Below are 17,205 nucleotides of genomic sequence, written 5' to 3'. Positions count from 1 at the left end.
AGAATAGTATGGAAATGTAGAATCTAAAGAACCTGAGACACGTGGTCATAAACTAAAGGCGGGGTAATGGTGTGGGAGGGGATGTGTAGGGTGGAGGGGAATGAAGGGGAAATAGAACAACTGTAATGGCATAATCAATAAAATATATATTTTTTAAAAGTATGGCTACAAAGCACCTACTGAAAAGGGGACTGGCACCACAAGAGGCTGGGGTATGATTGATGCTCCCCATCTTGTAATAGATGAGGAGCAAGAATCCCTCCCACTTGTAATAATGGTATTTTTTTCTGGAATGCTTTTCCACCTAACCATTCATATGAATAAAGCTATTGATACAGATTTTGTGCCTACTATAACATCCATCAAGGAAAGAAATGACATTAACAGAAAGTAGGTTGACTCTAGAAGATTGTCTGGGAAGAAGGATAGCGAGCAGGTGGGGAAAGCATGTATGAACAGAAAACTGAATGTCCCCTTCTGCTAGCCTGCACCAGGCCCACGGCAGGCTAATTTTGGAACAGGAAGAGCAAGGGGAAACAGCTAAAGGAAAAATGGCTACTCTCAGGTACCAAGAAGGGAATCAGGGTAGGGAGAAGCAGCACTGCCACAGGGACGGAACAGGCTTTGGGAAGGATTTAGAACACTGGGTATACTGTTCTGAGTATCAGAAGAGGATGCCGAGGAGTACAAGCCCTGCTTTGAAATCCTCTATCCTCCCACTCTACCATTTTCTTTTTATTTATACCACTGCCGCCTCTGATGCAGTCTACAGCAAATAAGTACAGCCCAATTCCCCACAAAGCTATCTGAGTAGCCACCTTAGGCAAAGGAAATGCCTCAGGCTCAATATGCAAAATCAAGTATGATAATGTACTACAGGACTTTACAAAACCCAGAAAATGTTCTTCTTTGCTTTGGAAAGAATCAACACAAAACCAATTTATGTTCCCAAGTAATAAAAAAATATTGTCAAGCTCTTTACCTAAAGACACCTTCTTGCCAGAGTTTAGCAGAGATTAGAGGCTAATAACAGCCTCTACCAGTTACTGGGTGAGAACGTGCTCCGTGGTCTGGAACACCGGTTAGACCCAAGCACACAGGCACAGCTTTTCTCTTCCAGTTTGGGTGGACAAGATCCAGCCGTCCCCACTCACATGCAAGGGGGAAACAGGACCCACGAGGTATGTACAATTCCAAAGATTCTGAAGTAGTACCAACATTCATTTGGCAATTATTTAAAATGTAGGAATTATTCTCTCTCTCTCCCCTACCTCATACATACACAGCAAATATATATGGTATGTGCTAACTGCATAATTATATAACATATAAAGCACATTTACAATTACATTATACATTAGATACATAATTATATACAACATAATATATACATAAATATATGTGTAAGTCAATTCCCAGTCAGGGCACATGCCTGGGTTGCAGGCCAGTTCCCAGCAGGGGACTCATGAGAGGCAACCATACATTGGTATTTCTCTCCCTCTCTCCTTCCCTTCCCCTCTAAAGATAAATAAGTAAAATCTTTAAAAAAAAGAATTTAGTATATATAATTAGGCATACTCATACATTTACACTTACACTCATAAAACACACATAGATATACTTGTGTTCTGTATACAGAGTAACAGAGGGTAGAACCATGGGTAGGGAAAATCACTTTATATTCTAAAGAAAAGTATTAACTGCTTAACACTTTTATGAAAAGCAGTATAAATTACTATTAGAGAACACAATAAGTCAGATCATAATTCTATGAGTACTTATGAACAAAGGTAAAAGTACCAAGTAGTGTGCACTCATCTAAAATAATCAATCTAATGTTCTCCTTAAAATTTAAGCCTACAGGAATTATAGTATGTCTAGGAAATTATAAAGTGTCTGGAAATCAATTATTCAGTGGGAAAGGAACAAAAAAAAATAGTTTATCCTGGGTAAGAAGAGAGATAGAAGGGCAGAGCTGTCATAGTATCTGAAACGCAATCACGCAAAAAGAGGGATAGATGTGGATGACACCACAAATGGGAACGAGAGAAAAAAAATGTAGTAATGATAGCTGCAAACAATATTTAACAATAAGAGCAAAGAACTGGAGTAAAGAAGCCCTATGAAGAGGAGCAGCATACTGAGACTGTTGGGAATGCAAGGGAAAGCTGGACGCAGGAGGCCTCTATCAGGCACTGCTCACTGGGGTGCACCACTCACTGCTGCCACGCAGAGGCACTGTCCCTATAAAAGCTACCGGAACATGGTCTAAGTGGTTCGCAGCACTGAGAAAGATAGGAACTGCTTCCTACCTGCCCTACCAACTGCTAACAGAGAGAACAAAAAAGCAGTCTTCACTGAACAGAAAAAATGGACCTACAATGTAGCCTTACATTCAAAGAATAACTATGAGCATATGCTATGTACAAAGATTAGCTCTTGATGGTCCTCCATGCAATCCTGTAGACTAAAGAGTCTATCAAAAGTAGTTAAGAACAGGATTTTGCTAATACAAATATAGCACACATTAAGAAAAATGTTCAGAGGACTTAAAATATCTATTCTCTTCAAAAACCCAACCCTACCTTTTCCATTAACCCAAGCCTCACATTCTTGTGCCAGTGTTTCTGCTCTCGAGTCTTTCTGGATAGTCCCTTCCTCTCTTGCCCCTGTTACTGATTCCAGCAGCATCTCCCAGGCACTGCTTCTGTTAACCTCTTTGATTCTTATACCTGATACTTCTCAACTTTGACTGCTTCCCCACCTTAAATAAATCTCACTCCCCTCAACCTCTTTTCATCTTCTCCTCTTCAAACAATGTCTTATTCTCTAGCACACCATGTTTCTTGAAAACAGAATCGACATTTGCTGCCTGTCCTCCTTGTTCCCCTTTTTCTCCTTGCTAACTGGTTGCTCAGGGCCTGCTGTATAGCAGGTGCTCAATACATGCTAGAGGCAGGATTATTAAGAAAATGTTAGATGTTACAATGAACAGAAGCAGGTATGCCAAGTGGAGAAGCTGATTCAGGGTGAGGGTAAAGAATGAGTTTATTTTAGATACACCATGTTTGAGGTGATAGCAGGATATATAGATGGACATGCAAAGCCATACATGGAGGTCAGTCCATCTTAGTGATGTCATACCTGAAAGAAGAAGGTCAAGTAGGGAGGCTCTGGGCAGATAAACAGAGGCACTATGAGAAAACACCAAGAAGCTGACAGTTCGAATCATAGTATGACAGAAGTTTACAAAGGTGAGCATTTCAAGAAGGCCAGGTGAAAACACTAGTCACAGTGTAAAATGCCACAGCTAAACAGAAGAGTAAAGACTGTAAATGAGGTGAGGGATAATTTAATCAGCAGGAGGATATTAATGATCTTGGAAAAGCTGTATCGGTGATAAGATACTATGAATTATATGCAAAAGTCCCAAACAAAACATTAACAAGCAGAACTCAGAAACCAGCGAGCACAGAATACAAGAATAAATCAAGGAAAAATATGTAATTCTCTAAATTGCCCTACAATCAAAGGAGGAAAATCATGACAAACCATAACATTCATTCTTCATTAAAAAAACACTTAATAAAATAGAAATAGGAGACTGTTTCCTTAATATGATCCCAATATATATTTGCCAAAACTCTAGAATCACGATTTATGAGAAACCACTAAAAACATTCATGAAAGACCAACTTCTAAATAGAAAAATGGGTGTCAGCTGACAAAATGTTGCCCAAAAAGGAATTACGAATGCTTCTGAAAGTTATAAAAATATGCTCAATCTGACTCAGAAAAATGCGCATTAAAATGACAATGAGATACTTTTTAATGCACAGATTGGGAAACAGCATATTGTTTGACATACTACTAAGAGGATCTAAGAAACAGACACTGTTGGTAAAAAAAACTATGGAGGACAATGTGGCAATATCAACATTTAAGATACATACATCCTTTAATTCAGCAATATCACATGTAGTAACTTAAACTTATATATATATACTTGTGTGTATGTGTGAAAAATTGTGCATAAACAACAATACTCCCTAAACAATGTGATGTAAGAGCCAAAGACAGGAAGCATATTTCCCTTCATTGGGGACTAGCTAAATAGATTAAGAATAAAGCATCTCTGCATGTGTTCACACAGGATATTTCCAAGACACGCTGTTCAATAACAACAAGGTACTGATTATTGTGCATGGTGGCTAACATTTTTAAAAAGAATACATATGTAGCTTATGCATTTACACACAAATATAACAAAGTATGTAAGAAGTGGTAAGAACTGAGGGACAGAGAGACAGTAGAGAGGGTTAATTTTCATTTATTCCTATTGAATTGTGTAAGATATGCATTACAACCTAGTGATGTTATGATTACTCATGACATTCCCCTGTCCCTCATTCCCTACATTCAAACTATAAAGCCTATGAATTCTTCTTCACCCGTTTTTTCACTTTTGCCACAACCAACATAATTTAGAGACATTCTGTAACTTCCTCCAAGATAATTAAACAGCCTTTAACCATTTTCCATATAAATAATTACCTTTTCTGATTTACCTTAGCTATGCACCATGCCCGGAATTGCCCTTCTAAACTTTACTAAGCTTCAAAAGGCCCAAATTCCATTTGACCTATGAAAGTACTCTCCACAGGCCCATGGCCCTTCTCTCCCCAGGACTTCATCCCTCACATCTGCTGAACCAAAATGTTCCCAAGGACTAGAACTACAGCTGTTCCCCCCCCACCCCAACCTGTAAATCTGAACTCTGGTGGTCTCATCAGTTTCACCCTATTTCATGTATGTTTCCCTTCCCCACATGTACCAGCTAAAATGGTTTGAGACCTTGAACACCCACTGCTCTACAGGACACTTACATCACGACACTTTCCCTGATGTCCAATCAGGATGTAATTGCGCAACTGTGTGTATCTTTTAGGGCAGCCCTCACATGCTCACTGTGATGCTGTCTTCTAAGCACCTATGCCAATGGTAAGCCAACTCCCTTGGAGCTGCATCTCCAGTTCCATTCCTTAGGCTTCTGAGTGTAGTGATGTGCCCATAGCCAACAAAGAGCAACTCATTTGGTTAAAGTAACACTTCCCTTCAAATTCCCAAAATTCCCTTTGCTCATTAAATGACTAAAAAGCCATCTTGAATCCATAGCTTAGATGTGCTTATTTCTGCACAGTTGACCGGTGTTAACAATGATATACAGGCAAGTTGGAAGGTATTAAAAATATTAAATAACTGTTCCTGATTCTTTTTGCCTTTCTCAGTGCAGACTGATAAAAAGCTCGGAATACCAAACACATGACTTACACATATTCAACAAAGTCAATTTTACTACCTGCCACTTACAAGTAATTTTCTAGAGTTATTGTTTTTTTTTTAATGAGATGACCTTTCTCAGGGTGAGCATGTAAGGTTAGTGATAGCTAGGAGCAGTAACTAAATTGGATGGTTTCAAGTCCTTAACAAGAAGTGTCTACCAGTTCCCAATATAAGGCAATTATGCATTTAGTTACAAGAAGGTCATTTTAAAAGAGGTGATCCCAGTAGACACTTAGAAATCAGTATTATACTGGTTTGAACAATGACTCTGGAATTACATGGAATGAAAAAATTCATCATCGGATTGATATAAACAGAAAGTAGAATAGTGGTTACCAAGAGCCATAGGGAGTAGAGAAGAGTTACAGCTCAGTGGGCACTGAGTCTGAGATAATGAAAAAGCTCCAGAGAATGAATAGTGATACTGGTAGTACAGCAAAGTAGATGTATTAATACCACTGAGCTATACACTTAAAAACGGTTAAAATGGTAAATTTTATAAATATATATTTCTATAATATGTTCTAGAAACTGATTTTACTGAATTTTTCACCTGTCTCATTATACCTGAAACACCATCCTGGCTGGGTGGCTCAGTTGGTTGGACTACCGTCCTGTACACCAAAAAATGTTTTGATTCCCCGTGAGGGTACACACCTGGGTTCAATACCCAATCAGAGCGTGTACAAAGGGCAACCGAGCAATGTTTCTCTCTCTCTTGCTCCCTCTCTCTCCCTCTCCCCACCTCTCCCTCTAAAGACATTAAACATATATTCTCAGGTGAGGATTTAAAAAAAAAAAACGAAAACCTGAAACAGCCCAGAAAGCAGTTAAGTGACACAAGTCTAATCCAATAGGGAATATAAACAGTCCATATCCTAGCTGTTCTCCTTCTCCCTCTAAATTATCTGCCTTTTTATCATTTCATTTCTTGAAGTACTAACTTGTGGATGGGCATTTACATAAAGCACAATTAATTTTGTTACTTCTTAGCAGAGAAAAAATGTGCTTCAGTGAGGTTTCTGAATTATTGTAAACTTTAGCTAGCTGTGTTCTTCCATGCCACTATTCACATGGATAATCGAGATATGTTCATCACAAGTTAAGCAGTTTCTATTTAAAGGCAAGTGGTCATTATTTCTGCCAAAAGCAACACAAACTTCAAGCAGCAACATACTGACAAAAAACCGGGTAGATCAACCTTTTCCCAGAAAATGGAGTGGGCACCACTGTTCCTCAGTCACTGCCCCAAAGAAAGCTCATAGGTCAGGGACTGAAAACATCCCCAACCTTCATGAAAGACAGGACTGAGGGGAAACTCCAAATAAAGAACTTCCTCAGTGCCTGTGACGCTCAGAAACTCTGAATGCCTTTGCCTAGCAACTCAGCCCATTTATACACCTTGCCATCTACTGTCTTCTCATCTTCTTCACATAGCCTTTTCAACTCAAGTTGCTATTTAATAGCAGGTCTCTTGACTGTGGTATTAGAATTCATTTTCCCTTTCCAGGAGCTACACAAAGCAACTGCAGGATGCAACCCCAAGACCCCTGAACGGCACTGAGGCAGGAGGGCCATGAGCTAGTGCTGGGGCCATTTGTCCTCTGGTACACACATGGCCTCGAAGTGTGACCTCCCCTAAAATCCCCACCTTCAGAAAACAGATAAAAACCATTAAGGCAAGGGACCCAGTGTGCACTTACACACAGGCGTTTTCCCTCTCTCCCCACACACCCCCCCACACACAAATCACCTTCTTTCTCAGGTGATTTCTTTCTTCTAAGCTCCAAGGGCCCTTCTTTTACCTCTGTAACTTGTTTCATGAGTCCATGCAGCCCAGCTGGCTCACTGCTTTTACCTCTGTGCCTTTCTAAACAAAATTCTTGCATTACGGTTCTTGGCTCTGAATTCTTCTTACCCAAACTCAAGAACTGAGGCTTAACACCACCACTAACCAAACCCTTACCCTTTTTAAAGACATTATTGCTGTGTCCCATGCCCAGAGTTTATGATTGTAACTAGATATTGGTGTTTTTTATTGGTGTTAAAGGTTCTTAGATATGATGGAAGGACCTGTTCCCCAATAAGATGAATGCTAATGCTGTGAGGAAGGAGCATGGGGTGCACTGAAAGTGGCTGCTCACAAAACAAGCCCATCATAGGAACTTCGGAATATTTTTGTATCAAGAAAAATGTTTCCAAAGCCAACAGACCATACTAGACCCAAGTAACCTTCAAGAGCTATGCTGGCTCCACCTCCTCCACTCAGTCACCATGGAGACTTCACTAGGGCAATGCCTACATTCCAAGATCCACATTGCAAGCTGTGAAAGAGAATATAACAGGCTCCAACCAGCCCTAACCTGGTGGAGAGGTGACAGTGAGGTGACATCAGAGCTGGCAAGCATCTTCCTATGCTGGCCTGGCTCAGGAGCCTGCCTGAGAGCCCACCCTAGACAGCGGTAGGGTACTGGCAGCACAAGAAGCAGGAATGCCAGTAACAGATAGAGGGCAAACTCAGTGTAATGGAAATGGACCCAGGGAAGCCAGGCTGATTCCTGGGACAACCTGGCAATGTGAGAGCCCCGGGGCCAAGCTCCTACAGCAGAAGAAAAGGCCACACAGTTCACTTTCACCATCTATGAAGTGGAAACCAAAGGCCCCAGGGACCAAAGTGTCAGTGCTGCACAGTCTAGGCCCTTGGTGTCGCTATGGCCCATTATGCAGTCCAGGACCGCTATGCTGCTGAGGCCCAGAGCCCCAGCCAAGGCAGTAATGTCACTCAAGGCCGCCCTACCAGTACCCAAGTGATCTGGGACCCACAGGGTTCTGGATGGTGGAGATTTGTGCTGAGCTCGTATCACAGAAAGCAAGCTCATATCACTTGCCACAAGGGAGGATACTGGTAGTCCTCCAAAATCATGTTTCCATTTAGTAATTTTTTGAAGCCAGAGAAGCCAACAAAGGCAAGATGGGACTTACAGAAATGACAGAGGAAATGATGAAGCTGAACCAGCAAATAAACTCAAATAGTAAAAAGTGGTAATGGGGGAAGTTGGGCTGCTACGTAATGAACATTTACCTGTCCAGGCTGAGACTAAGTTCATGCTGGCAAACCTGATCAACAAATCTAAGGAGTAAAGAAGGGAAATTGAAAATCAGTGGAAGAACTACGCACAAGAAAGTGATGAGATCCTACAAAGGAGACAAGAAATAGCCTTCCAGTATGTGACACAAACTTCAGAGCTTAAAACAACACAGCTCTTGGCAAAGGAAAAGCTGGAATCTGATTTGAAGCAGCAGTTGGAGGCAGTGAGGAGGCAGTTTCACTGATAAAGGAGAAGCAGTATGGGAAATTGCAAACATTATAGGAAGAGCTAAAGCAAGCCTGACCTGAGACAACTGCAAAGGCCCATGCCTGGTACCTCCAGGAAAAACCATTACTGGAGAAGCGGCTGAATCAGCTAGCTGCAAGCATTTTGGAAAAGACAGAAAGGAGCTGAAAAGGAAGGTCCAGGCCTGGGAGGTGGTAGCAGAGAGGCACACTTCTGAGTTGTACCACCTCCAAACAGAGAGCCAGGAGTTACAGAGGCGGTGTGGCAGTCCTAGCTGTGTGTGGAGGAATCCACCTCCACCACCCCTACCCCAACCTTGGCAAAGCTAGTTAAAAATTTAGAAGCAGCAGCTGCAGCAGGAACAGTTATATATGGACTGCTTATTCCCAGAGAGGTAAGGAATAAGCAGTAAACAAGGTGCTCCAAAGCACAGAACTTCTTCCCTAACCGCCAAATCAATCCACAGTAATTTCTAAACTATCACTGATTCAATAAGGACTGGAGCAACTATTATTAGCTGCTACATAAACCTGGTTAGCTTTGGGATCTCGTTGCAACTGTAAAATATCCATCCTGACATGTTAGTGTGAAGAATTAGGTGCTTTTTTCCTAGCAGAACTGCTAGGTATTTGTGTAACCAGGTTCCCCTAATTAGTTTTTTATTTAATTAGTTCTTGTTAATAAACAAGATGTTCCTCAAACTTTCAGATAACCTAACACCATTTGCCAAACACTCATACATAAACCAGGTCGAGAAAACCACCTTAAGAAAGAGAAAGAGAAAGAAAGAGAAAAAAAAGATTTGTATGATTTATTTCTTCTAGCTGAGTCAGATTTCTTTATAGAAAAATCACCTTTAAGGCCGGCATCTCAGACTGACTTTATATAGTGCTTTCTGCTCTGCAAATGACCAATGTCAGTTTATCCTCATTCCTTTCGGCCAACTCGGAACATAACAGCAAAGTGTTTTTAAGCTTTTTAAAAAAAGTTTGTGCCAGTGACCAGGTAGCTCCTTCTATAGTTTGCTAATAACAGCAAGCTCAATCAAAGCTAGGTGGAATGACCTTTTGTGTGATACAGCCTTTACAATTTCAGCTTTCATAAATGGAGAAGGGAACATATATTGCATCAACTCTATTGAAATGTGTTCTGTGAAGTAGTATGTCTAGAATTAACCAGGTGGCTGAATAGTTGTTGTAGAAAAGTATATCAAAAAAGTTTTTAAATATCTAGATGACTTTTTAAAGAATCTTGTGCCATCTACTTCCTTAGCAACACCCTAAATCCTAAAATGCCAAGATTACTTAATGTTAAATATAGTAATTACCTTAGTTTCAGGTCCTCTATTACATTTTCTTTGTATGTGTACATTTAATACTACACGAGATGCCTTTTGTAATTAATATGTGCCTTAGACTTATGTCGATTTAATAGAACTGGGAATAGTATTTTAAATTAGTATAGACTTTTAGGGTAGGTTTTTTTGTACTTATAACACATTGATGGTTAGACCAGTGATTTATTTGAATGCTGAAGTATAAGTACAGGAATATAACTCCATATTTTAACACTGCTCTTCTATGGAAATTATCAGTAATAAAAATCTTCAAAATAATGTTTTGAACTCTATCTTGATATGTAAAATGAATTCCTTTAAATTGCATTACAAAAAGGACTCTCCCTCAATTTGCTTTTAACTTCTAGTTTTAAATATGTAGTTTCTTTTCCAAACAAGCATTCTGTTAATAAGAAAATAAAAGCCTACCCAGATTAAGTAAATACATAAATAGAAATAAAGGTTCTCAACTGTGTAATGTAAGGCCAGAGTAGAGAACCGGCAGGCTAACAAAACCAAAAGGTGATCTTCACCTATCAGCTAATGTGGTCTGGAGAAAACTACTGGGATACAAGTGGAGACGAAGACAGGCCTGGTCTCTGAGCCTGCTCAGACAGCTCAAATCCTGGTCTCTCTCTTACAGGGAAACATGAGGGGAGGATGGCCTGTGAGAGAGGAAAGAGCTTGAGCTTACAGACAGACAAGAGTTCAAATCCCGGTTCCATTAACTAGCTGTGCATCCTTGGACCATTCGTGAAAGGTCTTTCATCCCGAGCTGCTCCAGATGAAAAATGGCACTCATTATATCTCATCAGAGTTCTATTAAGATTAATTTGAATGAAATGGAAAACAACTAGTACAGTTTTGGTTTTATCCTATTTGTCAGCAGAGTCCTAGCTTGTGGGGTTCCTAGGGTAGGGATTCCAGATCCCAACCGCAAGATGAGGAACCTGGGACTTCAGGAGGTAAAATGATATTTACCCAAGGCACAAAGCTAATTAAGAAGCAAGGCTGGGATTAGAACTCAGGTTTCCTGCTTCTGAAATTTCTGATCGGTATCATTAAAGTGAGTGAATGGAAGCAAACCTCCAGTGACTTCTTAAAAGCACATCACTGGATGACCAGCTAAATTCTAGTGTGGGCTATTGAGGGGTCCTGGTTTGCCTGCATGACTATATTAACATAGCCTTGGAGGAGATGGAAGGATAGGTAAATGGACAACAGAAGAAAAAGTAAGTGGATCCATTTATCTCAGAAAAATCCAACACATTGTATGTGCATTAGCACACAGAAGAGAAAGATGTGAAGATATCAAGAATACATCACTTTTTATACTTTGATATATTTATATGAAATTTTTCTGGTTCTTTGGTGATATAATTTGTCCTAATTCATAATAGTTGGTGGTTTTCCACTGGCATGTAAGATAAATGAATGCATAAATTGTGAATTTAACTGTAAAGAATATTTTCATATTTGTTTCATTTCCTTGCACTTCTATGTCGGTGTGCAGAATACAAAAATGATTTTGTTAAAAAACAAAATCTATTTCTCCCTGCACAATTTTTAACTTGTTTCAAGTAATGTCATTTGATTCAATTGCTTTACTTATTCAACTAACTAAAATGATATGATAATTAAAACATTTTAGAGATATCCTCCTTTAAATATATGTATATGTATGTGTGTGTATATAGATATATATATAAATAAAACAACTAATACAGCAGGTACTGAAAAATGAGAGCTGAGTCAACTTCTGAGCAATCCAAACAAGCCACTGGCAATAAAGAACAGAAGCATCCTTTACATCTCTTCACATCTGAGACATATTCAATACATTATTTTCCAAACTTTCACATCTATAAATACAATCTCCATATTTTTCTGAAGCCAATACCAAAGATCTCTCTCATAGCCAACTGATGGAGAGGATCATAACTTGTTAAACAAAATTGCCTGAAAAGCCTAATTTTAAGAAGGATAGAACCAATGAATCTGAATGTCAAAACAAAGAACAATTCAAAAGTCTTACCTTCTTCTAGAGAAGAATGAAATACTTAGCCCAGGGGCAGTGAAGAAATCCAAATCCTAGAATAAACATACCCCTAGGGCTTTAGAGTCCCATGGCCTTAGGTTCAAAGTCTAGCTTCAACTTTTCAGTAAATCACATACTCTTTGAGTTTTAATCTATTCATCTGTTAGATGGGAATAGTGCCATCCTTCTCAAATATTTCATAAAAACTAAAAGTGGGAATGTATGTAAAGTGCACAGAACAAATTGAATTTCATTTCCTTTACTCTGCCGTGATTTTTATTTCTAGTCGTGAAGTTTCTGGTAAATTATCAGAAATATATTTCCTCAAATATTTCCTCTTCATGAAGCAAACAACTCTCAAACCCAGGGGAAAAAAAACTCACAAACAACCCAAGAAAAGATACTACAGAGATGGTGGCGTGAGCTGCCCTCCAAGTCTCTCCCCTTGCAGTTACAAGTTGGACAGCTATAATCATCAAAGGAATCCCTGCTCAACACACAAACACATCTCAAAGATCCACACACTGAGACATCGGAGCAAGCCGGGGAGGCAGAACCAAGGAAAGACAGAGACAAAAGCCCCAAGCAACCATCTCTTGCCCACCTCAGTGGATGCAACAGGAGTAAAAGGGTTGGTGTACAACCCCCATCTGGCAAACTGAAGGGGCAGAGATAGCAATAGAACCAAGGTGGTCAGCACATATCGAGCCTGTGCCGAGGGTCGTGACAGAAAAGCAATGCAAAGGGTTGCAGCATTTAACAGCCCACCAGCACCAGACAAATGATTCTGCAGATATGGGAATGTGCCCACCCAATCCCTCTGCAGCCAGTCCAACAGTAAAATCCTCACTCTGCAAACAGTGAAAGAGCTGGAAAAAAAAAAACCTCACAGCCTAAGTGGTTTGTACTCATTACGCCAGAGGAGAGAACTGAACCCTGGAAACATGAACCCTTCCCTCCAGTCCACCCCTCCCCCACCTATCATAGCGGAGCCTGGTAGACAGAGGCAGTTGGGTCAGCTCCAACAGAGTGGCTCTGCTGGCAGCTCTGTCTACAGGAAGGCAGTACTGAGAACACAAATGCCAGAAAAACCATAGCCTGCCACTTACAATCCATGGGAGTGGTGCCCCAAGACCAAAGCCACAGAGGATGCAGGGAATATGGGGTGTTTTCCATGGCCAAGACAACACTGCCCCACAGAGATCCTAGAAGCCTGGGAAGTGCAGATAAAAGAAAATAAAAACTTAAGCTTCAACACCACCTACTGGAAGAAAAAGGAAAGACATCTATTACCCACCTGCTAAACAGTGAACAAATACTTAAAATAACACTTTATTTCCACAAATACCCAGGCAGAGAAATAATCCATCAAGCACAACAAATATCCCACGTTACAAGCAAATTCAAAAAGAAAATTTAAAAGTCTCCAGAGAATACACATAAAGACATGGAAGACTGAGATTTAAATGACAAAGAATTTAAGACTGCAGTTCTAAAAAAAAACTAAGAGATACAAGACAACTCAGAAAAGCAATTTAATGAACTCAGAAATAACAATGAACAAAACAAGTACTTCACCACAGATTAAAACTTCTAAATAACCAAAGAGAAATTCTGGACCTAGAGACCCAAAAAATGGGATGAAGAACGAACCAGAGAACTTAGGAGAAAAAGAGCAGACCAGATAGAGGAAAGAATTACTGATATCAAAGACTGACATCTAGAAAGGACTTGAGTGGAGGAACAGAGAGATTGAGAGTAAAAAATAAAACATGAAAGAATATTAGGACTATCTGATTCCTTCATTTTTCATTTTTTTAAAGATTTCATTTATTTTTAGAGAGAAGGGAAGCGAGGGAGAAAGAGAGGGAGAGAAAAATTGAAGAATGAGAGAAACACCAATTTCCTCCCTCTCTCACACCCCCAACCATGGACCTGGCCTGCAACCCAGGCATGTGCCCTGACCAAGAGTGGAACTGGCACACTTTTGGTCTTCAAGACAATGTTTACCCCACTGAGCTATACCTGTCAGGGCACTATCTGACTCCTTTAGAAAAAGCAATATAAGAATAATGGGTATACCAAAAAGAGAACAGAGAGCCTACTCAAACAAACAAACAATGAGAGATCCCAAAGCTGTGGAAAGAACTGGATCCTCTAACCCAATAAGGTAAAAGAACACCTAGTATCTCAATCCTTCTCCAGGCACATTATATTAAAACTATCAGAAGTTAATGACAAAGAAAAATTCTCAAGGCAAACAGGAAAAAAAACATGATAACCTATAAAGGAAATTCCATTAGATTTTCATGGAATTTTTAGTAGGAACCCTACAAGCTAGAAGAGAATGCAATCAAATATTCAAATTATTAAAAGAGAAAAATCACCAGCCAAGAATAATATACCCAGCAAAGTTATCCTTTAAATATGAAGGACAAATGAAGGCTTTCCCAAACATACAGAAATTGACGGAATTTACCACCACAAGACCTGCACTACAAGAAATACTGAAAGGTGCTGTCCTACCTGAAACCAAAGCAGAAAAGGACACAAAACTGTCAGGCAACTAACAGACAGAAGCAGAAAATTACAATCCTATTCAGAATAGGATATTAAAAACTTAAATACAGCAAAGATTAAAGGAAGTAAAAGCTTTAAAAAAGACAATAGCTACTGCAATCTGTAAAGCACACAGCATAATAAGGAATCATTGTGAAAACAAAAACATAAAAGGGGGGAAGGACTAAACTCACACAGATGAGGAAAGATACAACGCAATCAAAAGATAAAGGACTACTGCACATACAAAAAATTTTTTGCATATATGTAATGGTAACTACAAAAAACATAATCTACAATGAGACACATTAAAAAAATCAGAGGGAAAAAGTCATAGAATACCACAAATCTAAAAAAACAGAAACACAAGGGAAAAATGGAGATACAAAACTACTAGAAAACAAAAGATAAAATGGCTATAGGAAATACCCATGTATAAAAAATCCCCCAAAAGGTATGTGGACTGAATTTACCAAATAAAAGGCACAGAGTAGCAGGATGAATCAAAAAAAAACACCAAAACCCAACTACATGCCACCTTCAGGAGACACATCTCAACTATAAACACAAACAGAGACCCAAAGTAAAGGGGTGGAAAATGATACTCGACACTCCAAGCAAATGACATCCAGAGAAAAGCAGACATAGCCATACCTATATCAAACAAAATAGATTTCAAGATAAAAAAGGTAACAAGAGACAAACATGGAAATTTTAACATAATAAAGGGGAAAATACCTCATGACATAACACAATATATATGAACCCAACCTGAACACACCAAACTATATAAAGCAAAACCAACAGAATCAAAGATAGAAACTGACAAAAATACAACAATAGTAGGGGACCTAAATACTCCATTGACAACAATGGGTAGAACATCCAAACAGAAAATTAATAAGAAAAAATATTGGCCTTACATGACACATTAGACCAAATGGACATGACTGATATTTGCAGAGCTTTTCATCCCTGAACACTAGAATATACATTGCTCTTTAGTGCACATGGAACACTCTCAAAGAGACCATATGTTGGGGCACAAACTAGCAACAACAAATTTAAGACTGAAACCATACCAAGCATATTCTACAAAAAAAATTCCTTTAGAATTAGAAATCAACTGCAAAAAGAAAGCTGGAAAACCTCAAATATATAAAGATGAAACAACATGTTAAATAATGACTGGATCAGAGAAGAAATTTAAAAAGAGATCAAGCCGTGGCTGGAGTGGCTCAGTGGAGGGAGTGCAGGCCCGCAAACCAAAAGGTTGCCGGTTTCCAGTCGAGGCACATGCCAGGGTTGCAGGCCAGGTCCCCAGTAGGGGGCACAGGAGAGGCAACCACACATTGATGCTTCTCTCCCTCGCTTTCTCCCTCACTTCCCTTCTCTCTAAAAATGAATAAATAAAATCTTTTTAAAAAGAGAGAAATCAAAAAATACATAAAAGACAGATGAGAATAATAATCGATATGTCAAATTTGGGGGGATACCGCAAAAGTCAGAAGAGAGAAGTTTATAGTATTATAGGTTTACCTTAAGAAACAAGAACTATCTCAAATGAAAAATATAATATTTTACCTTAAATAACTGGGAAAAGATGAAGCCCAAAGTCCACAGAAGGAGGGAAATAATAAAATTAGAGCAGAACTAAACAAAATAGAAAACAATACAAAAATGAATGCCACAAAGAGCGTATTTTTTGAAAAAACTTTAAAAATTGACAAATATTTGTCCAGACTCACTAAGAATAATAAAAGACACAAACAAAATCAGAAATGAAAGATGAAAAATTACAACAGACACCACAAAAATGCAAAGGACTATACTAGAAAGCTATGAAAGGCTTTCTACCACCAAATTCGATAACCTAGAAAAAATGGACAAGTTCTTAGAAATATAGAGCCTTCCTAGACTTAATCATGAAGAATCATAAAATCTAGACTAATTAACAGTAAGGAATTTTAAACAGTCATCAAAAACCTTCGAAAAGTAAAAGTCCAGGACCAAATGCCTTCACTAGTGAATTCTACCAAACATTCAGAAAGAATTAATATTTATCTTTGTCAAATTCTTCCAAAAAAAAACTGAAGATGCAACACTTTCTAATGCATTTTATGAGGTTAACATTATCTTGATACCAAAATCTGGTAAGGACAACACACACACACACACACACACACAAATTACAGACTAATATCTCTGATGAATATAGATACAAAAACCCTAAATGAAATACTAGCAAACTAAATACAATACATTAAAAAGATAACACATCATGGTCGAGTGGGGTTCATTCCAAGGGAACATGGATGGTTTGACTTAAGCAAATCAATAATGTTTCACACCAAAATAGCATCAACAAAATAAAGGATAAAAATCATATGATCTCACAACAGATTAAAAAAACCATTCGACAAAATACAACATTCATTTACAATTAAACTACTGTGTAGTATAGAAGGAAACTATCTCAACATAATACAAATCTTAAATGACAAATCCTCAACTTTTATCACACTTGATAGTGAAAAACTGAAAGCTTTTCCTCTAAGACCAGAAACAGGACAAGAATGTCCACTATCACCACT

General features: G+C 38.8%; 1 protein-coding gene across 5 annotated transcripts in view; it reads right to left on the bottom strand.

Moving 5' to 3' along the window:
- The window catches only part of FARS2 (phenylalanyl-tRNA synthetase 2, mitochondrial), a 571,180-nt gene that overhangs the window by 532,385 nt on the left and 21,590 nt on the right, over positions 1-17,205 (bottom strand). The gene's annotated exons all lie outside the window — the stretch shown is intronic.

Source organism: Artibeus jamaicensis, unplaced genomic scaffold, assembly GCF_021234435.1.
Source record: "Artibeus jamaicensis isolate MK-2021 breed Jamaican fruit bat unplaced genomic scaffold, CSHL_Jam_final contig_335, whole genome shotgun sequence".
Classification (NCBI taxonomy): Eukaryota; Metazoa; Chordata; class Mammalia; order Chiroptera; family Phyllostomidae; genus Artibeus; species Artibeus jamaicensis.
This window is presented reverse-complemented; position numbering and strand designations above follow the sequence as displayed.